The sequence below is a fragment of the Diabrotica virgifera genome, chromosome 5 (assembly GCF_917563875.1).
Source record: "Diabrotica virgifera virgifera chromosome 5, PGI_DIABVI_V3a".
Classification (NCBI taxonomy): Eukaryota; Metazoa; Arthropoda; class Insecta; order Coleoptera; family Chrysomelidae; genus Diabrotica; species Diabrotica virgifera.
This window is the reverse complement of record NC_065447.1, coordinates 125,409,306-125,427,209: the sequence shown is the minus strand read 5'-3', so window position 1 is coordinate 125,427,209 and position 17,904 is coordinate 125,409,306. Positions and strand designations below refer to the sequence as shown.

At 36.0% G+C, this 17,904-nt stretch overlaps 1 protein-coding gene across 1 annotated transcript in view; it reads left to right on the top strand.

Annotated features, from left to right (window-relative positions):
* Positions 1-17,904, top strand: part of LOC114341913 (serrate RNA effector molecule homolog) — a gene marked incomplete in the record, with an annotated part of 379,087 nt that overhangs the window by 321,307 nt on the left and 39,876 nt on the right.

Here is a 17,904-nt window from a genome sequence, read left to right as displayed (position 1 = left end):
CATATATGATCGTGATTGAAATCTTATAGTCTTATGATAGTATATGTAAATTAGCTATACACAGACCATGTTAACTCATAGATTGAAGTTCTACAACTGACGATGAGGTCCTTAAAGCGCCGCGCCGTAACAAACTATTCTGTTAATTACTAGTTAATTCGATTACCATTTTGCCGTGTGCAGGTTGATCACCCCAGTATTTCATCTCTGGCCTCTCGAATCATCAGCCTCCATTTTCCTTGTTCGTTCTCCCAGTTTTTTAGTTTGTGATGTCTAAACCTCGTTTTTTAAATAGGAGAAGTAATTCAAATTTACCGCGCTGTAATGCTTGTAATTGGTCCAATCACAGGCAAGTTTAATCCACTAAATTATAAAATTTTGACACTATTGACATTTATGAAATTTTGACACTAATGGCATTCAAAAATCATTCAGTTATATCGGCGATTTTTTGTGTTTTCTGCCATATTCCTTTAATGTTTAGATTTTTAATCTGCATGTTTTTAGAACTCTTTAGCAACGTATTACTATAATATACAGGGTGTCCAGAAACTCTACCGACAAACGAAGACAGGAGATTCCTCAGATAAATTTAAGACATTTTAACCCAATTCTTCTAGTTCGAAAATGGTTTCTAAGGGAGCTAGAGCTCTTTGAAGATGGCGTCTTGTAATCAGTTTTTCTTAAATAACTCCAGAACACGTTTATTTAGAAAAATGAAAATTGGTGCGCATATTTATCTTCTAGAAATAAATCGATTACATTTCTAGTACCGGTCACAGGCGTCCGTTTTGGGTAGGGCAACAGTTACTTTATGGCATAACTTTTATTTCTTTAACTTTTAAGCATTTTTGACACTGGATTATTAAATTAGGAGGTATGCTAGTACTAAAAGGTACTCCTGCTTTAAGTCCGTAGAACACACCGTTTTCTAGAAAAATCGATTTGAAAATTTTTCGTTTTTTGAATTTCCAAAAAATTTTTTAAAAAAACACCATTTAGGAAAACGAAAACTGGTAAGTTTATTTATATTCCAGAGACGAATCGATTTCATTAATGGACAATTTCTAGTACCGGTCATATGCGTCCGTTTTGGGTAGGTCAAGGGTTATTATAATCGCATAACTTTTTTGTCTTTAATTTTTAAGAATTTTTGACTTTAGATTATTAAATTATGAGGTCTTCTTCTTCTTCTTCTTAACTCAGGCGAGACTCGTTAGTCTCTGGCACTTGGTCATAAGACCTTTGTACCAAACCCTGTTCTTCTCCTTAAACTTTAATAAGTCCTGTGGCCTCAACGAAGGCCAACAGTTTTCTTATTGGTAGTTTTAAGATCTCTTCTGGTTCAAACCTCATTTGACCAGTGAAGTTCTGCCTTACATCACCTAGCACACTGCAATAGCATAGTATGTGTATGGCAGTTTCTTCTTCCATTTCGCACTTTCTGCACCATGGTTCATTCACCTTACCTAGTTTGTATAGGTGATTTCTTAAACGACAATGTCCAGTCACCATTTCAGTGACCGTTTTGATCTCTCGTTTATTGAGGTTCATCAAACTGTTCGAGAGTTTTTTATCAGTATTCTTGATTATTTTTTTAGTCTGGATTTGCCCTTGAGTGGTTCTCCATTTATTTTGATGATTCTTTATCAGCCATTTCTGAACCTCGTTTTTCATAGCATCTTTAGTGATGCCACAGAAAGGTTCTGGGCCTTCAAAAGTTTTTCTCGAGCCTTGTTTCGCTAACATATCTGCTCGTTCGTTCCCATGCACCCCTTCATGACCCGGCACCCATATTAAAGACACTTTGTTGTCTTTTGCCAGGTTATTGAGGAGATCTTTGCAGTTTCTCACCAGTTTTGATTTGGTGAGAGGGTTCTTTACAGCCAGAATAGCCGATTGGCTATCTGTGTAAATGTTGATTCTCTTAGCTTTAGGGTCCTCATCAATTATTTCATCAATGCAGGCCACCAAAGCAAAAACTTCAGCCTGGAACACCGTTGTATGTTGACCTAGGCTGTAAGATTTATTATAGTTACATGTTTGCCCAAAGACTCCTGATCCAGTACCATGGGCAGTTTTAGATCCATCAGTGAACCATATTTAGTCTCCATTAATGTTTGGGACTTTTTGTTCTCTAGATGGTATAATTGTGTTAATCTTCCCAATGAAGATTAGTTCTGGTGTCATCATATCTAAGTTCATCATAAAGATGTATTCCTCAAGTATAGTCCCAGTAATGTTTGTGTGGCTATTCAATACATAATTTGGCCTCCAAGTATTGTTTGCTTTGAGCCTCAGGATGGTCATAAAGGCTACCGCCGAAATATACAATTCCAGCGGAGGGAGACCTGTGATAGCCTCTAAGGAAGCCGTTCCTGTACTATTCAAGGCTGCTGTTATATTTAGAAGCGCTTGTCTTTGTAGGGTGGTGAGAGTGGTCACACAATATTGCAAAGCCGTCTTTCTCCACCAAAGTACTGACCCATAAGTAACTGTCGGTCGTATCACTGATGTGTACAACCAACATATCACCTTTGGTTTCAATCCCCAGGTTTTACCTACAACTCGTCTGCAGTTCCAGAAGAGTCGCTTAGCCCTATTGGTTATATTGGTAATATGAGTATTCCAATTGAGTTTCGAATCCAGGGTTACCCCTAGATACTTAACCTCATTGGTTCTTTCCAGTACCTCTCCAAATAATTTCAGCTCACTCAGTCTAGTAAGCTTCCTCTTATTTGTAAAGGCTACCAGTTTAGTTTTAGAAGGGTTCACGGAGAGGTTCTCTTTCAGACACCAGTTCTCTATGTAGTGAAGGGCATATCGCATCTGATACGCAACAGTGCTGGGAAATTTTCCCCTAGTTACTATCACGATATCATCTGCGAAACCCTGGACCCAGATTCCTTGAATCAGATCATCGACAACTATGTTCCATAATGACGGTGACAATACACCGCCTTGAGGGCATCCCTTAGTTGCCCTCAGATTTATGGTATCTTCATGCGTATCTGTGGATATTATTCTGCTCTGAAGCATCTGAATAATCCACTTGCATGTTGTGTTGTTGATTTTCTTCCTCACCAGTGCGCTTTGTATAGACTCGATTGAGGTATTATCAAATGCACCTTCTATATCTAAAAATGCAGCAAGGGCGACTTCTTTCTGATGCAGACTCCTTTCGAGTTCCGACACTAGATTGTGCAGGGCGGCTTCACCTGATTTCCCTGCCTGATACGCCCATTGCCGTTGGTGCAGTGGATTTTCATTTAAATTGTTTTTCTTGATGTGTTCGTTCAAGATTTTTTCCATGGTTTTTAACATGAATGAGGTCAGACTTATAGGCCTGTAGGATTTTGCTAAGGTGTAATCTGTTTTTCCTGGTTTGGGAATAAACGCCACCCTTGCCCTTCTCCAAGCTTTGGGAATGTATCCCAGAGCATGGCTAGCTCTAAATATTGTGATCAGGGGACCCATGATTATTTCCAGACCTCCTGGAGAAGCTACCATCCGGTCCCGTAGTTTTATAAGGTTCAAAAGTTTCAATAGCCCATCTGACCTTGTGAGAACCAAAGATCTCGTCAGAGGTCAGCCAGTCCCTTTTGGTTGGGCTATTGTTTGCTTGATGATTGTTATTAGCAGTCAATTGCGTCGACCCTGGAAAGTGAACACTTAAAAGATGCTCTACAGCCTCCTTCTCTGTGTCCGTATACTTCCCATTGGGCAATTTCATTGACTTGGGTTTGTTAATGTTATCTCTTTTGAGGATTCTGTTAACCCTGGCGCTTTCAGGTACACTTTCAATGTTTTCACAGAATTCTCTCCAGGATCTTTCCTTAGCGGATTGGATTTTCTTATTATAGGTTTTCAGTTTAGCCTTATATGCTTCCCAATCACCTGATTTCTTCGCCCTATTGAAGAGCCGTCTTGTTTCTCTTTTGAGATCAGACAGCTCCTTATTCCACCAAGTTACTTGCCTGGGAGGGTGACTTTCTTTTAACGGGCAGTTTTCCTCATATGAGACGACTATTGCATGCTGCAACCAGTCTACTGCCATCTCAACCTCAACATTGTTTTTTGGCCTTTTAGGATAATTCCGTACCCTTGTTCCAAGATCCCTCTTAAAGGATTCTCAATCGGTCACCTTAGGGTCTCTATAGAACCTTGGTTCCGGTTTGACTGAGTTTATCTCAAAGCATATGTATGCATGATCCGATAAGGATAACGCATCCGACACATGCCAGTCAAATATTATGTTCCCAATCCCCATAGAGCATAGGCTTAGGTCGATTAGTGATTCTGCTCTTGATGTCCTGAAGGTGGGCTTATTACCCCTGTTCAGAAGATCAAGTTCAGTAGTGCAAAGGTACTCAAAAAGTAACTTACCTCTATTGTTTGTATCTCTGCTTCCCCAAATGATGTGGTGGGCGTTGGAGTCGACTCCAATGATGTTCTGTATGCTTATCATTGGTGTATTCTAGAAGGTTCTCTAGGTTAGTCCCCGGAAGTTGTTCTTTACTGTCAATAGGAAGGTAAAGAGACGCAACAATCAACTCTGTAACCAACCCATTGCAATTCAGTTTAATTCTGGCAGCTGTCATGTCTCCCGTACAGAGCTCCATAGCTGGTACCAGGTTAAGGTCAGATCTACAAAATATACAAGTTCTGATTTTATTGTCAGGTACTCCCAAAATTAGTTCCCATCCCTTAACATTTAATCCCCGTATCTTACCTTCATTTATCCACGGTTCTTGAATAAGCACCATATCAATGTTTTTCTCAGCTACTTCCTGGCACAAAAGTGCCGAAGCTGTTTTTTTGTGCTGCAAATTGATCTGTATGATCTTAATTTTGCAGTTTATTCATTTTTGGGGTCTCTAACAGGCCCTCTTGTAATTTCTTCCACCTGCATAGATTCCCCTTCGGCCTCCTGCAGTTCGGAAGTAATCGTTGCAGGTTTTGGTTCCCCAATGTTCCCAGCCTGTCTTGCTTTACCCTCTTCCAACGGTATAATACTTGCTCGCTGTAGAAGGTAATAAGACTTCCATTGAAGCCTTTCGAGCTGTGCCTCTGACTCCTTATCAATTCGGAGACTCACATGCAGTCCTCCGTCAGTTGCTGGTTTGGAACTCAGAATTGCCCAACGACTGGTCCTTAGTTCAGGATTTTGTTTTTCAATTCGTGCCAGTGGCACTTTCAGATCCTCATTTTTAGTCTCTGGAAGGTACATCAGTACACGCTTCGATTTTGGGAGTTCCTCAGCCTTAACGACCTTCCACTCCGTATTTTCTTCCAAGAAATCCTTTGTGATCTTAAAGGACTCCTCGTCAGCACATATCAACCCATAGTATCCATCCATGAGCCGATTACCTTCGTAACGAGGTGCGCAAGGAACCTCATCGATAAGTTTAATTAGGGCCTCTTTTATTGTCCCAACGTCTTTTTCCGTTACAGATATGTCTGGATATTCTTTGGGAATTATTGCCGTCTTTATTCCCGTAAGAGCTGCTTTGTAGTTGCTGCTGAGCTTTTTGAAAGAGGCAGCAGCAGTTCTGCTCTTTTTTGTTAGTTTCTCCTCAGGACTGCTTCTATCAGACACAGTCCGCTTGACAGCTTGTGTGATTTCGGCATTTCCAGGAGTTTTATTTTGAGGTCTAGGAGGTAATTTGACCTTAGAAGTGTCAATTCCCTGTTCTCTCATTTTCCGAAGCTTTCTTCTCTGTGCCCAAGATATTTTTGGCCGAGAAACCTCATCCTCAGCATCTTTTAAAGGAGTCCGCATTGCGTCCTCAGTATTTTTATTACCCGATGTGATGGGATTATTTTCTTCCAGATTCTGCCGAACAGTCTCAGTGGAAGTTTGATTGTTTGTTGGGTTCTCCTGCGAGACCCCTAGGGTTAAATTTTTTAAATTTTTGCATGGTTCCATATTGATCCCACGAGTATGGGAGAAATAAACTGTCCATACCAGCAGCGCTCCCTGTGCCGGTACAAGGCCTTAAATGAAAGGGGGTGTGGCCTGGGTCCCCCAGTCGACCGTTTGAGACAGTTCAATTTAGACACACAACTGCCATGCAGGCCTGGGCACGGTACAATTACACCTTTACCTTGTGTGTTGGGGGTGTAGGTTTAGTGGGAAAAAGGATGAAGGAGGGATAGCATTTTCTGGTTGTACTCGGAGTGTAGGATAGATACAGCTGGTAAATAATATCGGGTAGGTTGACTATATATTGGCGATGTGAACAGTGCCGTAGAATGGAGATGTGGCAGTGAAGACCAGAGGGTCTTCTACTTAAATTTACGCCAGGGGAGTGGTACAACCAGACATGGGTGGGTTAACTTAGGGCGGGCTACTTCTTGGTCGCTGAAGCAGTTCATACATTCCTAGTCTCTCGAGTACCTAGGAAAGATTCCCAGATACTCCAGAGAGCTAAGTCGTGACAGGAACCGGTCTAGCGAGGTTGTTTCACATCCTTTCATACTTACCATGCATTAGGCCTTGCCCGTTTATAGGGGGTGCCTTCTTTCATCGGAGAGCTCCTTATTAGGGAGATCCCATGCATTCGTACACACATACTTGATCCACTTCCTGCGCCAGACTACGGCCCTATCTGAACAGTCAGCTTAAGCCCCCGAACCAACGTCAAGGTCGTGAAGCCCCTATCGGGGGAAATTATGAGGTATTCTAGTATTAAAAGTTACTCTTGCTATAAGTTGGTAAAATACACCGTTTTTTTGAAAAAAAATTTCAATTTTTTTTCAAATTCAAAAAACGAAAAATTTTCAAATCGATTATTCTAGAAAACGACGTGTTCTACCGACTTAAATCAAGAGTACCTTTTGGTACTAGAATATCTCACAATATAATAATCCAGTATCAGAAATGCTTAAAAGTTAAAGACAAAAAAGTTATGCGATAAAATAACCGTTACCCTACCCAAAACGAACGCCTATGACCGGTACTAGAAATTCACAATGAATGAAATCGATTTATCTTTGGAAGATAAATATGTGTACCAATTTTTATTTTTCTAAATAGAAGCGTTCTGGAGGTATTTAAGAAAAACTAATTACAAGACGCCATCTTCAAAGAGCTCTAGCTCCCGTAGGAAGCATTTTCGGACTAGATGAATGTCTTCGTTTGTCGGTAGAGTTTCTGGACACCCTGTATATTATGGGTTACCATCGAAGACCGACATTATCAACCAAAAAAGAAGATGAATCTGGTTATTTTTCTAGTGACATTATTGGGTGTGAATCTGTCTTTTGAGTTTACTCCTTCTATTTAAAAAATGAACTATAGTCTATTTAAATCTTCCTCCATCTTAATTTTCGAAGCCCTATCGAGCAAGTTATTCTTGTTGTAACCTTCCATTTGTCATTTTTCTATTACTCAAATTAAGAAGTATTCTTTAATTAAGAGATGTTATTACTCCTATTATGGAAGGTTCTTTTCCTGCTCATGTATCGTACGTTCTGCATTTTGCCACCAGATATCTTCCTCAATACTTTCTTTTTCCATATTTTCAGGATTTCTTGTTCTTTTTGTCCCCATTTCTGAGGCGTTTGTATCTATTCTTGTTATTTGAGTATCATGTCCAGATTTAGGCGTTGATCGCCTCAGATCATAATTTGTCAATATTTTAGCGATGTGTTACTATTAGACAAATTAAATAGCTTATCCACTTTTTTTGGACTTAAAAATTCAATAAAATAATAATAGTATATTTATTATTCAACGAGCATGTGATGATGACTATTACTCACGATGATGAAGTTTGCCGAGCCGAAGGTGAGTGTCGTAATTCATCAGAGTGAATAATAGCCATTACTGGCTAGTAGAATACTGTACTTTTTCTCCGGCCTTTTTATTTTAATTAGTAAAAAATATAGAATTATCAAAAATAAATGTTGTTTACCAACAGTACGCGGCTGATTAATTGGTTGCCTACTATTGGCAAATGCTGTCTTATGTATTGTAAAAATACAACAATAGTCAATGTAATAAATAGGAAATGGTTATTATCGGTGGACGTATTTTATAAAGTTATAGTGTACATGTATATTTAAGTGTATCATCATCATCAATGGCGTTACAACTCTTCGTGAGTCTTTGCCACGTTTACTATTGCCTTCCATGTTTGTCGGTCCTGTGCCACTAATTCTCATTGTCTCACTCCCATTTTCTCTAGATCGTCTTTGACTGCATCTTTACACCTTTTTCTAGGCTTTCCTACAGACCTTCTTCCATCTGGCCTTTCCCTTTGTTTATAAGGCGATTGTTACTGCGTATCACATGCCCTGTTCATCTGAGTCTATTGCCCTTTATATATCTGACTAGATTTTCCTTTCCGAATAGAGACTAACTCGTTATTTTATCTGCGTCTCCATTCATTTGTCACGCTGTCTCTGCAAGGGCCATATATCATAAGCCACAATTAAATTAAAAAATATAATTTTATTAACGTTTCGACGCCCAAATCTGGTGCCGCTGTCAATATACAAAATATATACTACTAAATTAAACAAAAATGTGGTTGCTTAGTAAAAAATTCCAATTTATTTAATCTGACTCCTTTATATCGGCAATTCAGACATATATTATACATTTTAAAGTAGAAGACTTTAAAATGATATTGCCAATATTTATGAGTTGCGTTCCTGGGACGACTTTAGTGAAAGATAGTTCATTCGAGTACATGAAATCAACCCCAACCCAAGAATATCCGTCACAAAAATATCATAGCATGTGATCTGTCTTTAAAAAGACAACCGAATGCAACGGTGGCAGTAAAATTCTCGCGTTAGAGATTCCATAGTAAATCACGAGGGAAAACCAGGAAAAAACCTCGTGATACTATCCCGACATCGTAAGTATTTGGTCTTACATTTAGTTTACTCTCAAAACGAATACCAAATTCTGACTTTAATGTATGTTCTTTAAATTATAAATAACAATAATACATAGATATATAAGTAATACTAAAGTATAAAATATGTACTAACTCGATATGTTATTGACTTACTAATCGTGGTATTTTCTTTCTATTGACTTTATTTGGACGTCGAAACGTTAATAAAATTATTTTTTTCAATTTAATTGTGGCTTATTTCTCATCTAAATAGTTAATTTTAACTTGTTCATCACAAAAAAATAAAGGTTGGGTATGCGACACCTGATATGAAAAACATTGTAACTCACTTTTGCTTAGTTTACAGGAGAGCGATTTAAAGAAATTTCCAAAACATTTTTTACTGGGTCATCTTTTACATTTTTTTTGATGTTCTTAATGCATATTTTTAAAATTTTTCTCAGCTTTTCACTTTTACATATCACATTGTCAACATTACTGGTCCTGATTTAGGTCGAGTTACAATAGCAAATTTTTTCAGAATTTTAGGTGAAAGTCATTGTAAGTGGTTCATACAATGATATTTCAACACAGTATGTTTCTTTGGTTAGGTGGATATAAATTGTAACTAATCAGTAAATATCCAAATAAAGAGATTATAATTAATTTATTTTATTGGTTTTACTTGAAACATGATTTTTTGCTCAGACAAGTAATATTTAAGAATTTACGTCATACATACTAACAAGAAGTAGGTAAATAAAATAATATCTTTTAGATTTATTTATTACAAAATGAACATTTACAAATTATAAAACAGTTTATATTCTATTAAAAAATAAACAAAATTAACCCCTTGCAAACTTTTTCCGAATATTCCGTTTGTTGAGAGTGGGGAAGATTTAAATAAAAACTGCAATATTGCTCTGGTATAGCTTTACCAGAGCACAAAGCAACAAGATCTTTTTATTTTGAAGTGGTTATGGGAAGTAACCCATTATATGCTAAAGGAATTTGTACTTCCCATAAATCGTGTATATTTTTATTCCTGGATTTGGTAGCCCTTTTACTCGATTTTGGTTTGCATTCTAAGTTTATAAACGATAATTGATCAGAAATAAGATCGTACTGAAAACTAATAATATGTGGTTGTTCTTTATATATTTTTACGTATTGTATTTTCGACCAGAAAACTTGGCGTTTATCTATATCTAAATCCCAATTCGGCATTTTCTTTAACATTGATTTAAAGTCCAATATGCCATTTTGACTTAGTTCTTTCAAATCGTATGGTTTTCCTGTGACTTTAGCACACCTTATCAGTGTATACCACTGTTGTGGTACATAAACAACTTGGTTCTTTTTTCATCGCTTAATAAGAGCGTGCATTGAATTACCCTCAGATTGAGAGTGGCCCACCTCAAAAAACGTGTGCGTAATATTAATATTCATGATCTTATCTGCATAAATATACATTAAAAATATTATTCGATTTCGATTTTGTCCTCCACAACAATCTGAATAAACTCTAAACTCTAATGCTCCACCAGCAACTTTTCTCTTAATAAAATCAAACTACTTATTTCTACTTATTTCATTAGGCCCCTTTTTACCTGTGGTTTCATCCCATGCATAACAATAGCCTTCTGCAGATCCAAGATCAAAGATAGTAAAGTTATACACTTTAAACTTCCTTTTATAATAAAACAATGATACCTCTGATTAGAGCGTAGTTAATATTTTTTGCAAATCAAAGCAGGCAGTTACAACCGTTTCTGTTTTCTTAGAAACCTCTTTATCGTGATTTTTGGCTTCACGTGCAACACATTTATTTGCAATATGTAAAGCATATTCTTTTTCTATTTGGTCTTTCTCTGCTTTAGTGTTATGTAGATTGCAAGTAAGACAAATATCTTTTTTCGGTGCAAAAAAACTGATATTAAACTCAGTATTGAATATGTTTCTGTACTGACTTTTGATGGTTGGTTTATCGCATGGGTGATTCTCTAACATCCATTCATTATATAATGAATACAATTTGGGAAAAGTTAAAGACTCATCAAAATACATATTACTTGTTCTTTGCCGTACGTAATGGGATTCGTTTGCTATGCGAGTTAATATGCGTACGAATCGAATTTTTAATACTTTCGTCTACAGCATTTGCCCTGTTCTTGTGGCGACCACGCATATCTCCAGGTATACGGCCTCCGCCTTCACGACTATCAATTTTTTTTGAATAGTGTAGTTAACCACATATCTGTTATGTTAAAAGTGTCCAAAAATGTTTTCTTACAAACTTGAAGTCGGTGTTCTGCCAACTGCAAGTTATATTCATATGTCCAGTGTCTTCTGGACTCTTTTAGCTTTGCAACTTTCCTCTCTTGTCTGAGAACATATCTACATAAATATTCGCTTTGTTGGTCATGATCAGCCATTGCCCAAAAATTATTAAATAAATTGAGTCTATCATTTTCAGATAATTTCGATTTACATTTTCTGATACATTTATCGTTACATCCAGGTCCCAGTTCTCGAATTTTCGATAATTTTCCAGTTTTGCCAGTATATTCTTGGCCAGAGTTCCTCAGTTTCTTCAAGACACTCATTTTCCAAACACTAGGATCCCTTTGTCTCTTCCTTCCAATATTTTTCTTCTTGAGGTATTGTTTTTTCTTAGCAGACGTATCTAATGGTGAACTTGTATCTTCGGTGCATGTAGAATTTTCCACTGTCGATGTATCTTGAGCGTGCAATCCACTGTGACCATTGATTATCTGAGTTTCATCAGTAGAAGTTAGTTCAGCAGTGAATGATATAGGTGTTATTATTTTTGTTTGAAATTCTAAACTAGTATTTTTATGTGAGTTTTTACGATTTGAGGCATGCTTACTATGCTCAGCAGTTAATAATATAGAATTTACCTCCTGACTATATTGACTTACAATGTTGTTCATCGTAATATTCCAAGGCATGCTTACTATGCTCAGCAGTTAATAATATAGAATTTACCTCCTGACTATATTGACTTACAATGTTGTTCATTGTAATATTCCACTACCTTGCTTTCTTGTATCACAACTTACAATGCAGTTATAAAAACTTACTCAATAAATGTTTCGAGAAAAACATTGTATCCCATGTTACAATGTTTTATTAAAAAATTTTCATCAATAATAAAAAAATTTAATATTGTAACATTGGTTACAATGTTTTTTCCACCCAGTGATCAAAAATTTGCACTTACAATGAGGTTGTTAAATAACTTTATAATTACATAAGATAGGATAAAAGTTCTTAGACCAAATTGAAGGTTATCGTTTATAGATGCTATTTAAGCCATAGTTGAAAAACATTGTAAGTGGAGATACAATGTTTTTCATATCAGGTGTACAATTTGTACAGGGTATTTACAAAGTTATAACCGATTTTATATGAAAATCGTAACAAGTTCAACTTCCTGTATAAAGTATAAATAAAAATAAACACTGGCAATGGTTTATTCATGCCATATTTTTTTATCTATTGTCAAAATTTTCATAAATGATTGAGATTGCTAATTTTCTTTATATTGAATACAGGGTGAGTCAAAACGCAAGTACATTATTTTCTCAGTAATTTTAAATGAAACACCCGATATTTTATATCACTATCGAAAAGTACCATTACCGTACTTTAATTTGTATATAACATTCCCTATGTCTAAATTTATTAGTTTTCGAGATATTTTCATTTTTCAATGGACCAGTAGCGTGGCCACCCAGATTACCAGAATTTAATAAACTGGACTGATTTTTTTGGGGTTACTTTAAGGATGAAGGTTATAAAATGCCTCCAACAAGAGATGAGATGAAAAATAGAATACAAATTTTATTTCGAAGTGTTACTTTACACATGCTTCGTAGTGTAAGTAACTCATTCAATGACCGTTTTTATGCATGCATAAATGTGTTAGGTCATTTTGAACAACTTATGTAATTAAATATTTAAAATATTTTATTAAAAGTAGCTTTTAATTTTTTCAAAAATGTATTTTGTCTTCATGTTTTTTTTACTGATAAATTATTTTTCGTTCTTTGTTTGTTACATTTACATACAAAAGTAGTTTTTAAATGTTTTCACAAAATATTGTATTTTGTGTTTGTGTTTTTTTCTTAATTTATAAATAATAAATTATTTTTCTTTCTTTATTTGTTACACTTACATAGTTTTTAATTGTTTCAAAAAGGTTATATGCTGTGGTTGTTTTTTTTTTGTAAAATTTATTACTAATAAATTATTATTTTTCTTTCTCTATTTGCTACATTCTTACATTTATTACCAGATTGATAATCAGTAATCGTAAATAGGGCTTTTCATCGATTGTCATTTGTTTCGAGCTGCTGTCATATGTTGTATAATCAGTGTATAATATTAATATACACGGATTATACGACATATGACAGAAGCTCGAAACAAATGACTGTGAATGAAAAGCCCCATTGTCCGTTTTAGACAATTCAGTCATGGCTTACTTAAAATTTAGAAAGATTTAGACACGTAATTAATAATTTGCTCTGAAAAATGAAAATATTTCGAAAACTAATAAATTTAGACATAGGGAATGTTACATAAAAATTAAAGTATGGTATGGTATTTTTCGATAGTGATATAAAATACAGGGTGTTCCGTTGGGTGTTCCTTGTATTCAATATAAAGAAAATTATCAATATCAATCATTTATGAAAATTTTGACAATAAATAAAAAAATATGGCATCAATAATCCATTGCTTTTGTTCTTATTTTTTTTATACAGTGAGTTGAACTTGTTACGATTGTCATATAAAATTGGTTATAACTTGGTAAATATTGTGTATAACATTTTTTTTATTTGCTAAGTGCTACAATCTGGTCTTTGACCAATGAGTAACTTTTTATCTATCCTATCTTACTTACTACTTAATATCTAAGAGTCACCCTTTGATGTCTTCTTAGTTGTCTTTATTATTACTGGGGCACTTTTTGCTTGCGCACTATCACACAAAGCGCTGCTTTTCACGTACTGCACCAAAACGTTGCTTGCACACTAGTCGCGCAATGCTCCGCTATTAGCTTTGTAGCATTACACCAACTCGTGAGGTTTGGTCCTCTTCAGTCTTCTTTTCTGGTTTGAGTTGTCCAGGAGCTGGATGGCCTCAATATTTTCGTGGAGAAGAAGTCTTTTTTCATGACTTTCTGCGTGTTTTCTGATTTCTTTGTCGACGGGCTCCATTCGTAGATCCTTGTGGAGGTCGTCATTACGGATGTACCAGGGTGCATTAACTATGCCCCTTAATACTTTGTTTTGAAAAGTCTGTATTATTTTCAAGTTTGTCTTTTTTGTACATCCCCATAGTTGGATACCATACGTCCATACTGGTTTTATAACTTGTTTGTAGATTAACATCTTGTTATACGTTGACAACCCTGAGTATCTTCCCAGTAGCCAGTACAATTTTTTATATTTGATATTTAATTCTTCTTTCTTTTTCTTTACATGTGCTTTCCAGCGAAGCTTCGTGTCTAGGGTTAAGCCCAGGTATTTGGCTGTGTTGGCATAAGGAATGTCTTGTCCATTAATTTTTATTGGTGCATAGAGAATTTTTTTATTAGTGAAATCAACATGTACTGATTTGCTTTCATTCAATGTAATTTTCCACGTCTTAGTCCATTTTTGGAATTTGCTTATCGCATTTTGCAGTTTATTGGCTGTTTCTACGTTATCTTTACCTACTGCTAATATTGCGGTGTCGTCGGCAAAGGTAGCTAAACAGTAGTTATCGAATTCTGGTAGATCACATGTATAAAGGAGATATAGGACCGGGCCCAATACGCTACCCTGGGGGACTCCGGCTTTTATTTCTTTAAGTTCAGAATAAGCATCATCTTGCTTGATTCTGAAATATCTATCAGTTAAGTACGATTTAATTATGTCTGTGTATGATTTTGGAAGAGTCTCTTATTTATGAAATAGGCCAAACTCTGTCAAATGCCTGGACAACATCTAAGAATAAAGCTGAACAGACTTTTCTTTCCTCTAGTGCATTTTCTATAATATCCGTGACTCTGTGGAGTTGGTCTATAGTTGAGTGTTTCTGTCTAAAGCCAAACTGGTGATTTGGAATTAATTTTTTGTTTACTATAATTGGTTGCAATCTTCTGAGGAGAAGCTTTTCAAATAATTTAGACATTGTGGGTAGCAGTGATATTGGTCTATAGGAGGAGGTTATATGTGGTGGTTTGCCTGGTTTTGGTATCATTACTATTTCCGCCACTTTCCACAATGAAGGAACATATTTTAATCTGATCGCAGCATTAATTAAATAGGTCAACTTGCCAATTGCTTTTCTTGGGAGTTGTTTTAATATTTGTCCTGTTATTAAATCAAAGCTTTCCTCGGGTTTAAATTATACTTAATTTCGTTTATTACTTCTACAGTTACTGGCATTATGTTTTCTTCTTCTTGCAAATGGTTGCTCTGTAATGCTTCTTCTTCTTGTTGTTGTTGATGCGGTTGAAATATTTTCTCTAGATGTGTAGCAAAGCATTCTGCTTTTTGTTCGCTGCTTCTAGCCCAAGTGCCGTCTTCTTTTTTTATGGGTGGTATTTGCATTATTGGTCTTTTTAATCCTTTGGTTGCCTTCCATAGTGAGTATTCTGTGGATCTATCATTCGTTAGGTTGTTTAGGTATGTCCTAATGGATTCTTCGTTAAATTCTTTTATCTCTCTTTTTCTTGATTTTCTAGCTTCGCTAATATGAGTTTCAGACTTTGTTCGATATTATTAGTTCGTTCCTCCTTTTTGCTACTTTCCTTTTCGTTGTTTACTGCATTGGCAAATGATAGATTTTCATTAACTTGCCTGCTTACTGAAGGATGTTTATTAACCACCCTTTTTTTTATCTATGACTCTATTCCTCATGTTTTGTAGTTCAATAGCCACTTAACAGCCACGATAGTTAGCTGGGTGCTCTTGTCCACAATGTACGCATTTAGGTTTGACATCTTTTGGTTTGGTACACTCCTTCCCTGTGCATTTGACACATCTCGCTTCTCTGGCGCAGAATTTTTGGGTATGCCCATATGCCTGGCAATTTTTGCATTGAGATATTAATTTGGAGGATTTAAATTGTTGTATTTCGACTTTACATTGTAGTATATGCTGTATACTATGTATTTTATTTATATCTTCGCTGTTGTCAAAACTGACTATGAACATGTCAAGTGGTTCTTTGGTACGCCACTTAATTTTATTTATAGCATTCACTGCTTTAAAACCTCTCCTAACCAATTCTTCAATTATGCTATCTGGTTTGTACGAATGCGGGAGATTTTTGACTATTACCTTAATTGGTCGTGTTCTTTTATCTTCGTATGTGAACCAACTGTGCGGTGTTTGCTCTCGTAGTATTTTTGTCACGCCACGATATGTATCCTCGTCGTTGGCTTTAATTTTGAAGTTCTCTTTATTTACCATTTGGATTATGAATTTATTTATACCTATTTCCTTTGTGAGCAGTTCGATAAATTTATTATATTCTTTAATTCCTTCCACTATTATTGGTGGTGGAGGTTGGACTTTTTTTGTTTAGGTTCAAGCCTATTAGTTACTTCTTCATTTTCTGCCTGTTTCTTACCCTTATCCATTCTGTTTCTTTAGCCATTTCCTCTTCATCAGTCTCGTATGCTTGCCTGGGAGGAGGCGTTGCCTCAGTAATTTTAGCGTTATTTGATTGATTACTAATCTGTTTGATTTGGTTTTCTAGCATACTTATATGTGTTTGCATTTGCGTGATCATACTATGTAGTTGATCTTTTTCATTATTGACTTTTACCCATTCTGTATATAATAATTGTTCGTTTTGGAAGCGTTGACAATTTTCTTGAAATAAGTTTTTATTTTGTTGCATTAAAAAGGCTTCATTTATTGTAGTCGGTTGCATTCCTCCTGCAGCCATGTTTACATTTTATTCTTTATCCAAACACGGTTAACCTGTATTTGTTTTGAATTTAACTTTAATTAACATTTTCGATAAATGTAATTCTTAAATTATATTATTTAAAATAGTCACTTACCGACCTGAATTGAGTGGACACGAAAAGAAGTTTGTGTTCAAATAGTAGTTAATGCTTAATGAGTTTGATATATAGTTTGAATACTGATATATCCGGTGGCAGAATACTGTGCTCCAGTGTGGCTAAATAGCAGGCATACCCACCTGGTCGACACCCAACTAAACCGTACTATGCGTATGATAACAGGCACAATTAAGCCCACCCCTACAATGTGGCTACCTACCCTTAGTAATATAGCACCACCCAACCTACACCGCGAACATGCATTGGTTAAAGAATATAACAAAATAATGGACAGTCGCCAGCTTCTAGTCCACAACGACATCCCCGATATTCTTGGAAACCGTCTCCGATCCAGGTTACCCCCTCTACAATCTGCTCAAGCGCTGCAGCAATCCAACTTTGACTTAAATACCCGATGGAGAGAAGATTGGGAAAGTAGGACAGATCCGCATTATCATAGTCTACCGGACATCATAGGGAAACCTGGCGAATTTGAACGTCCCCGTAAGATTTGGGCAGCCCTTAATCGAATTCGAACAAACTGTGGAAGATGCGCCGACTCCCTCCACAGATGGGGTAAACTCCCCTCGCCTTCTTGTGACTGCGGCGCTGCAAGACAGACAATCAGTCACATTGTTCAGGACTGCCCACTCAGAGCATACACAGGCGACCCTATAGACTTTGTAATGGCAACCGAAGGGTTAATCGAATATATAAAAAAATTGGACATCTGTTTGTGATGCATTGTATAATGCATAAATCTAAATATATTCTGTGATATACTTAAGCCATTCGCTAAATAAATAAAAAATAAGATTTCGAATATAAAATAAAATACAGGGTGTTCCGCTTAAAAAAACATAAGTTTGATCTGCCACTATGTTATAGAACAACATGTACCATTCTAATTAATTTTGAAATGTGAAGCTCAAAGTTGGCTACAATTTTTGATAT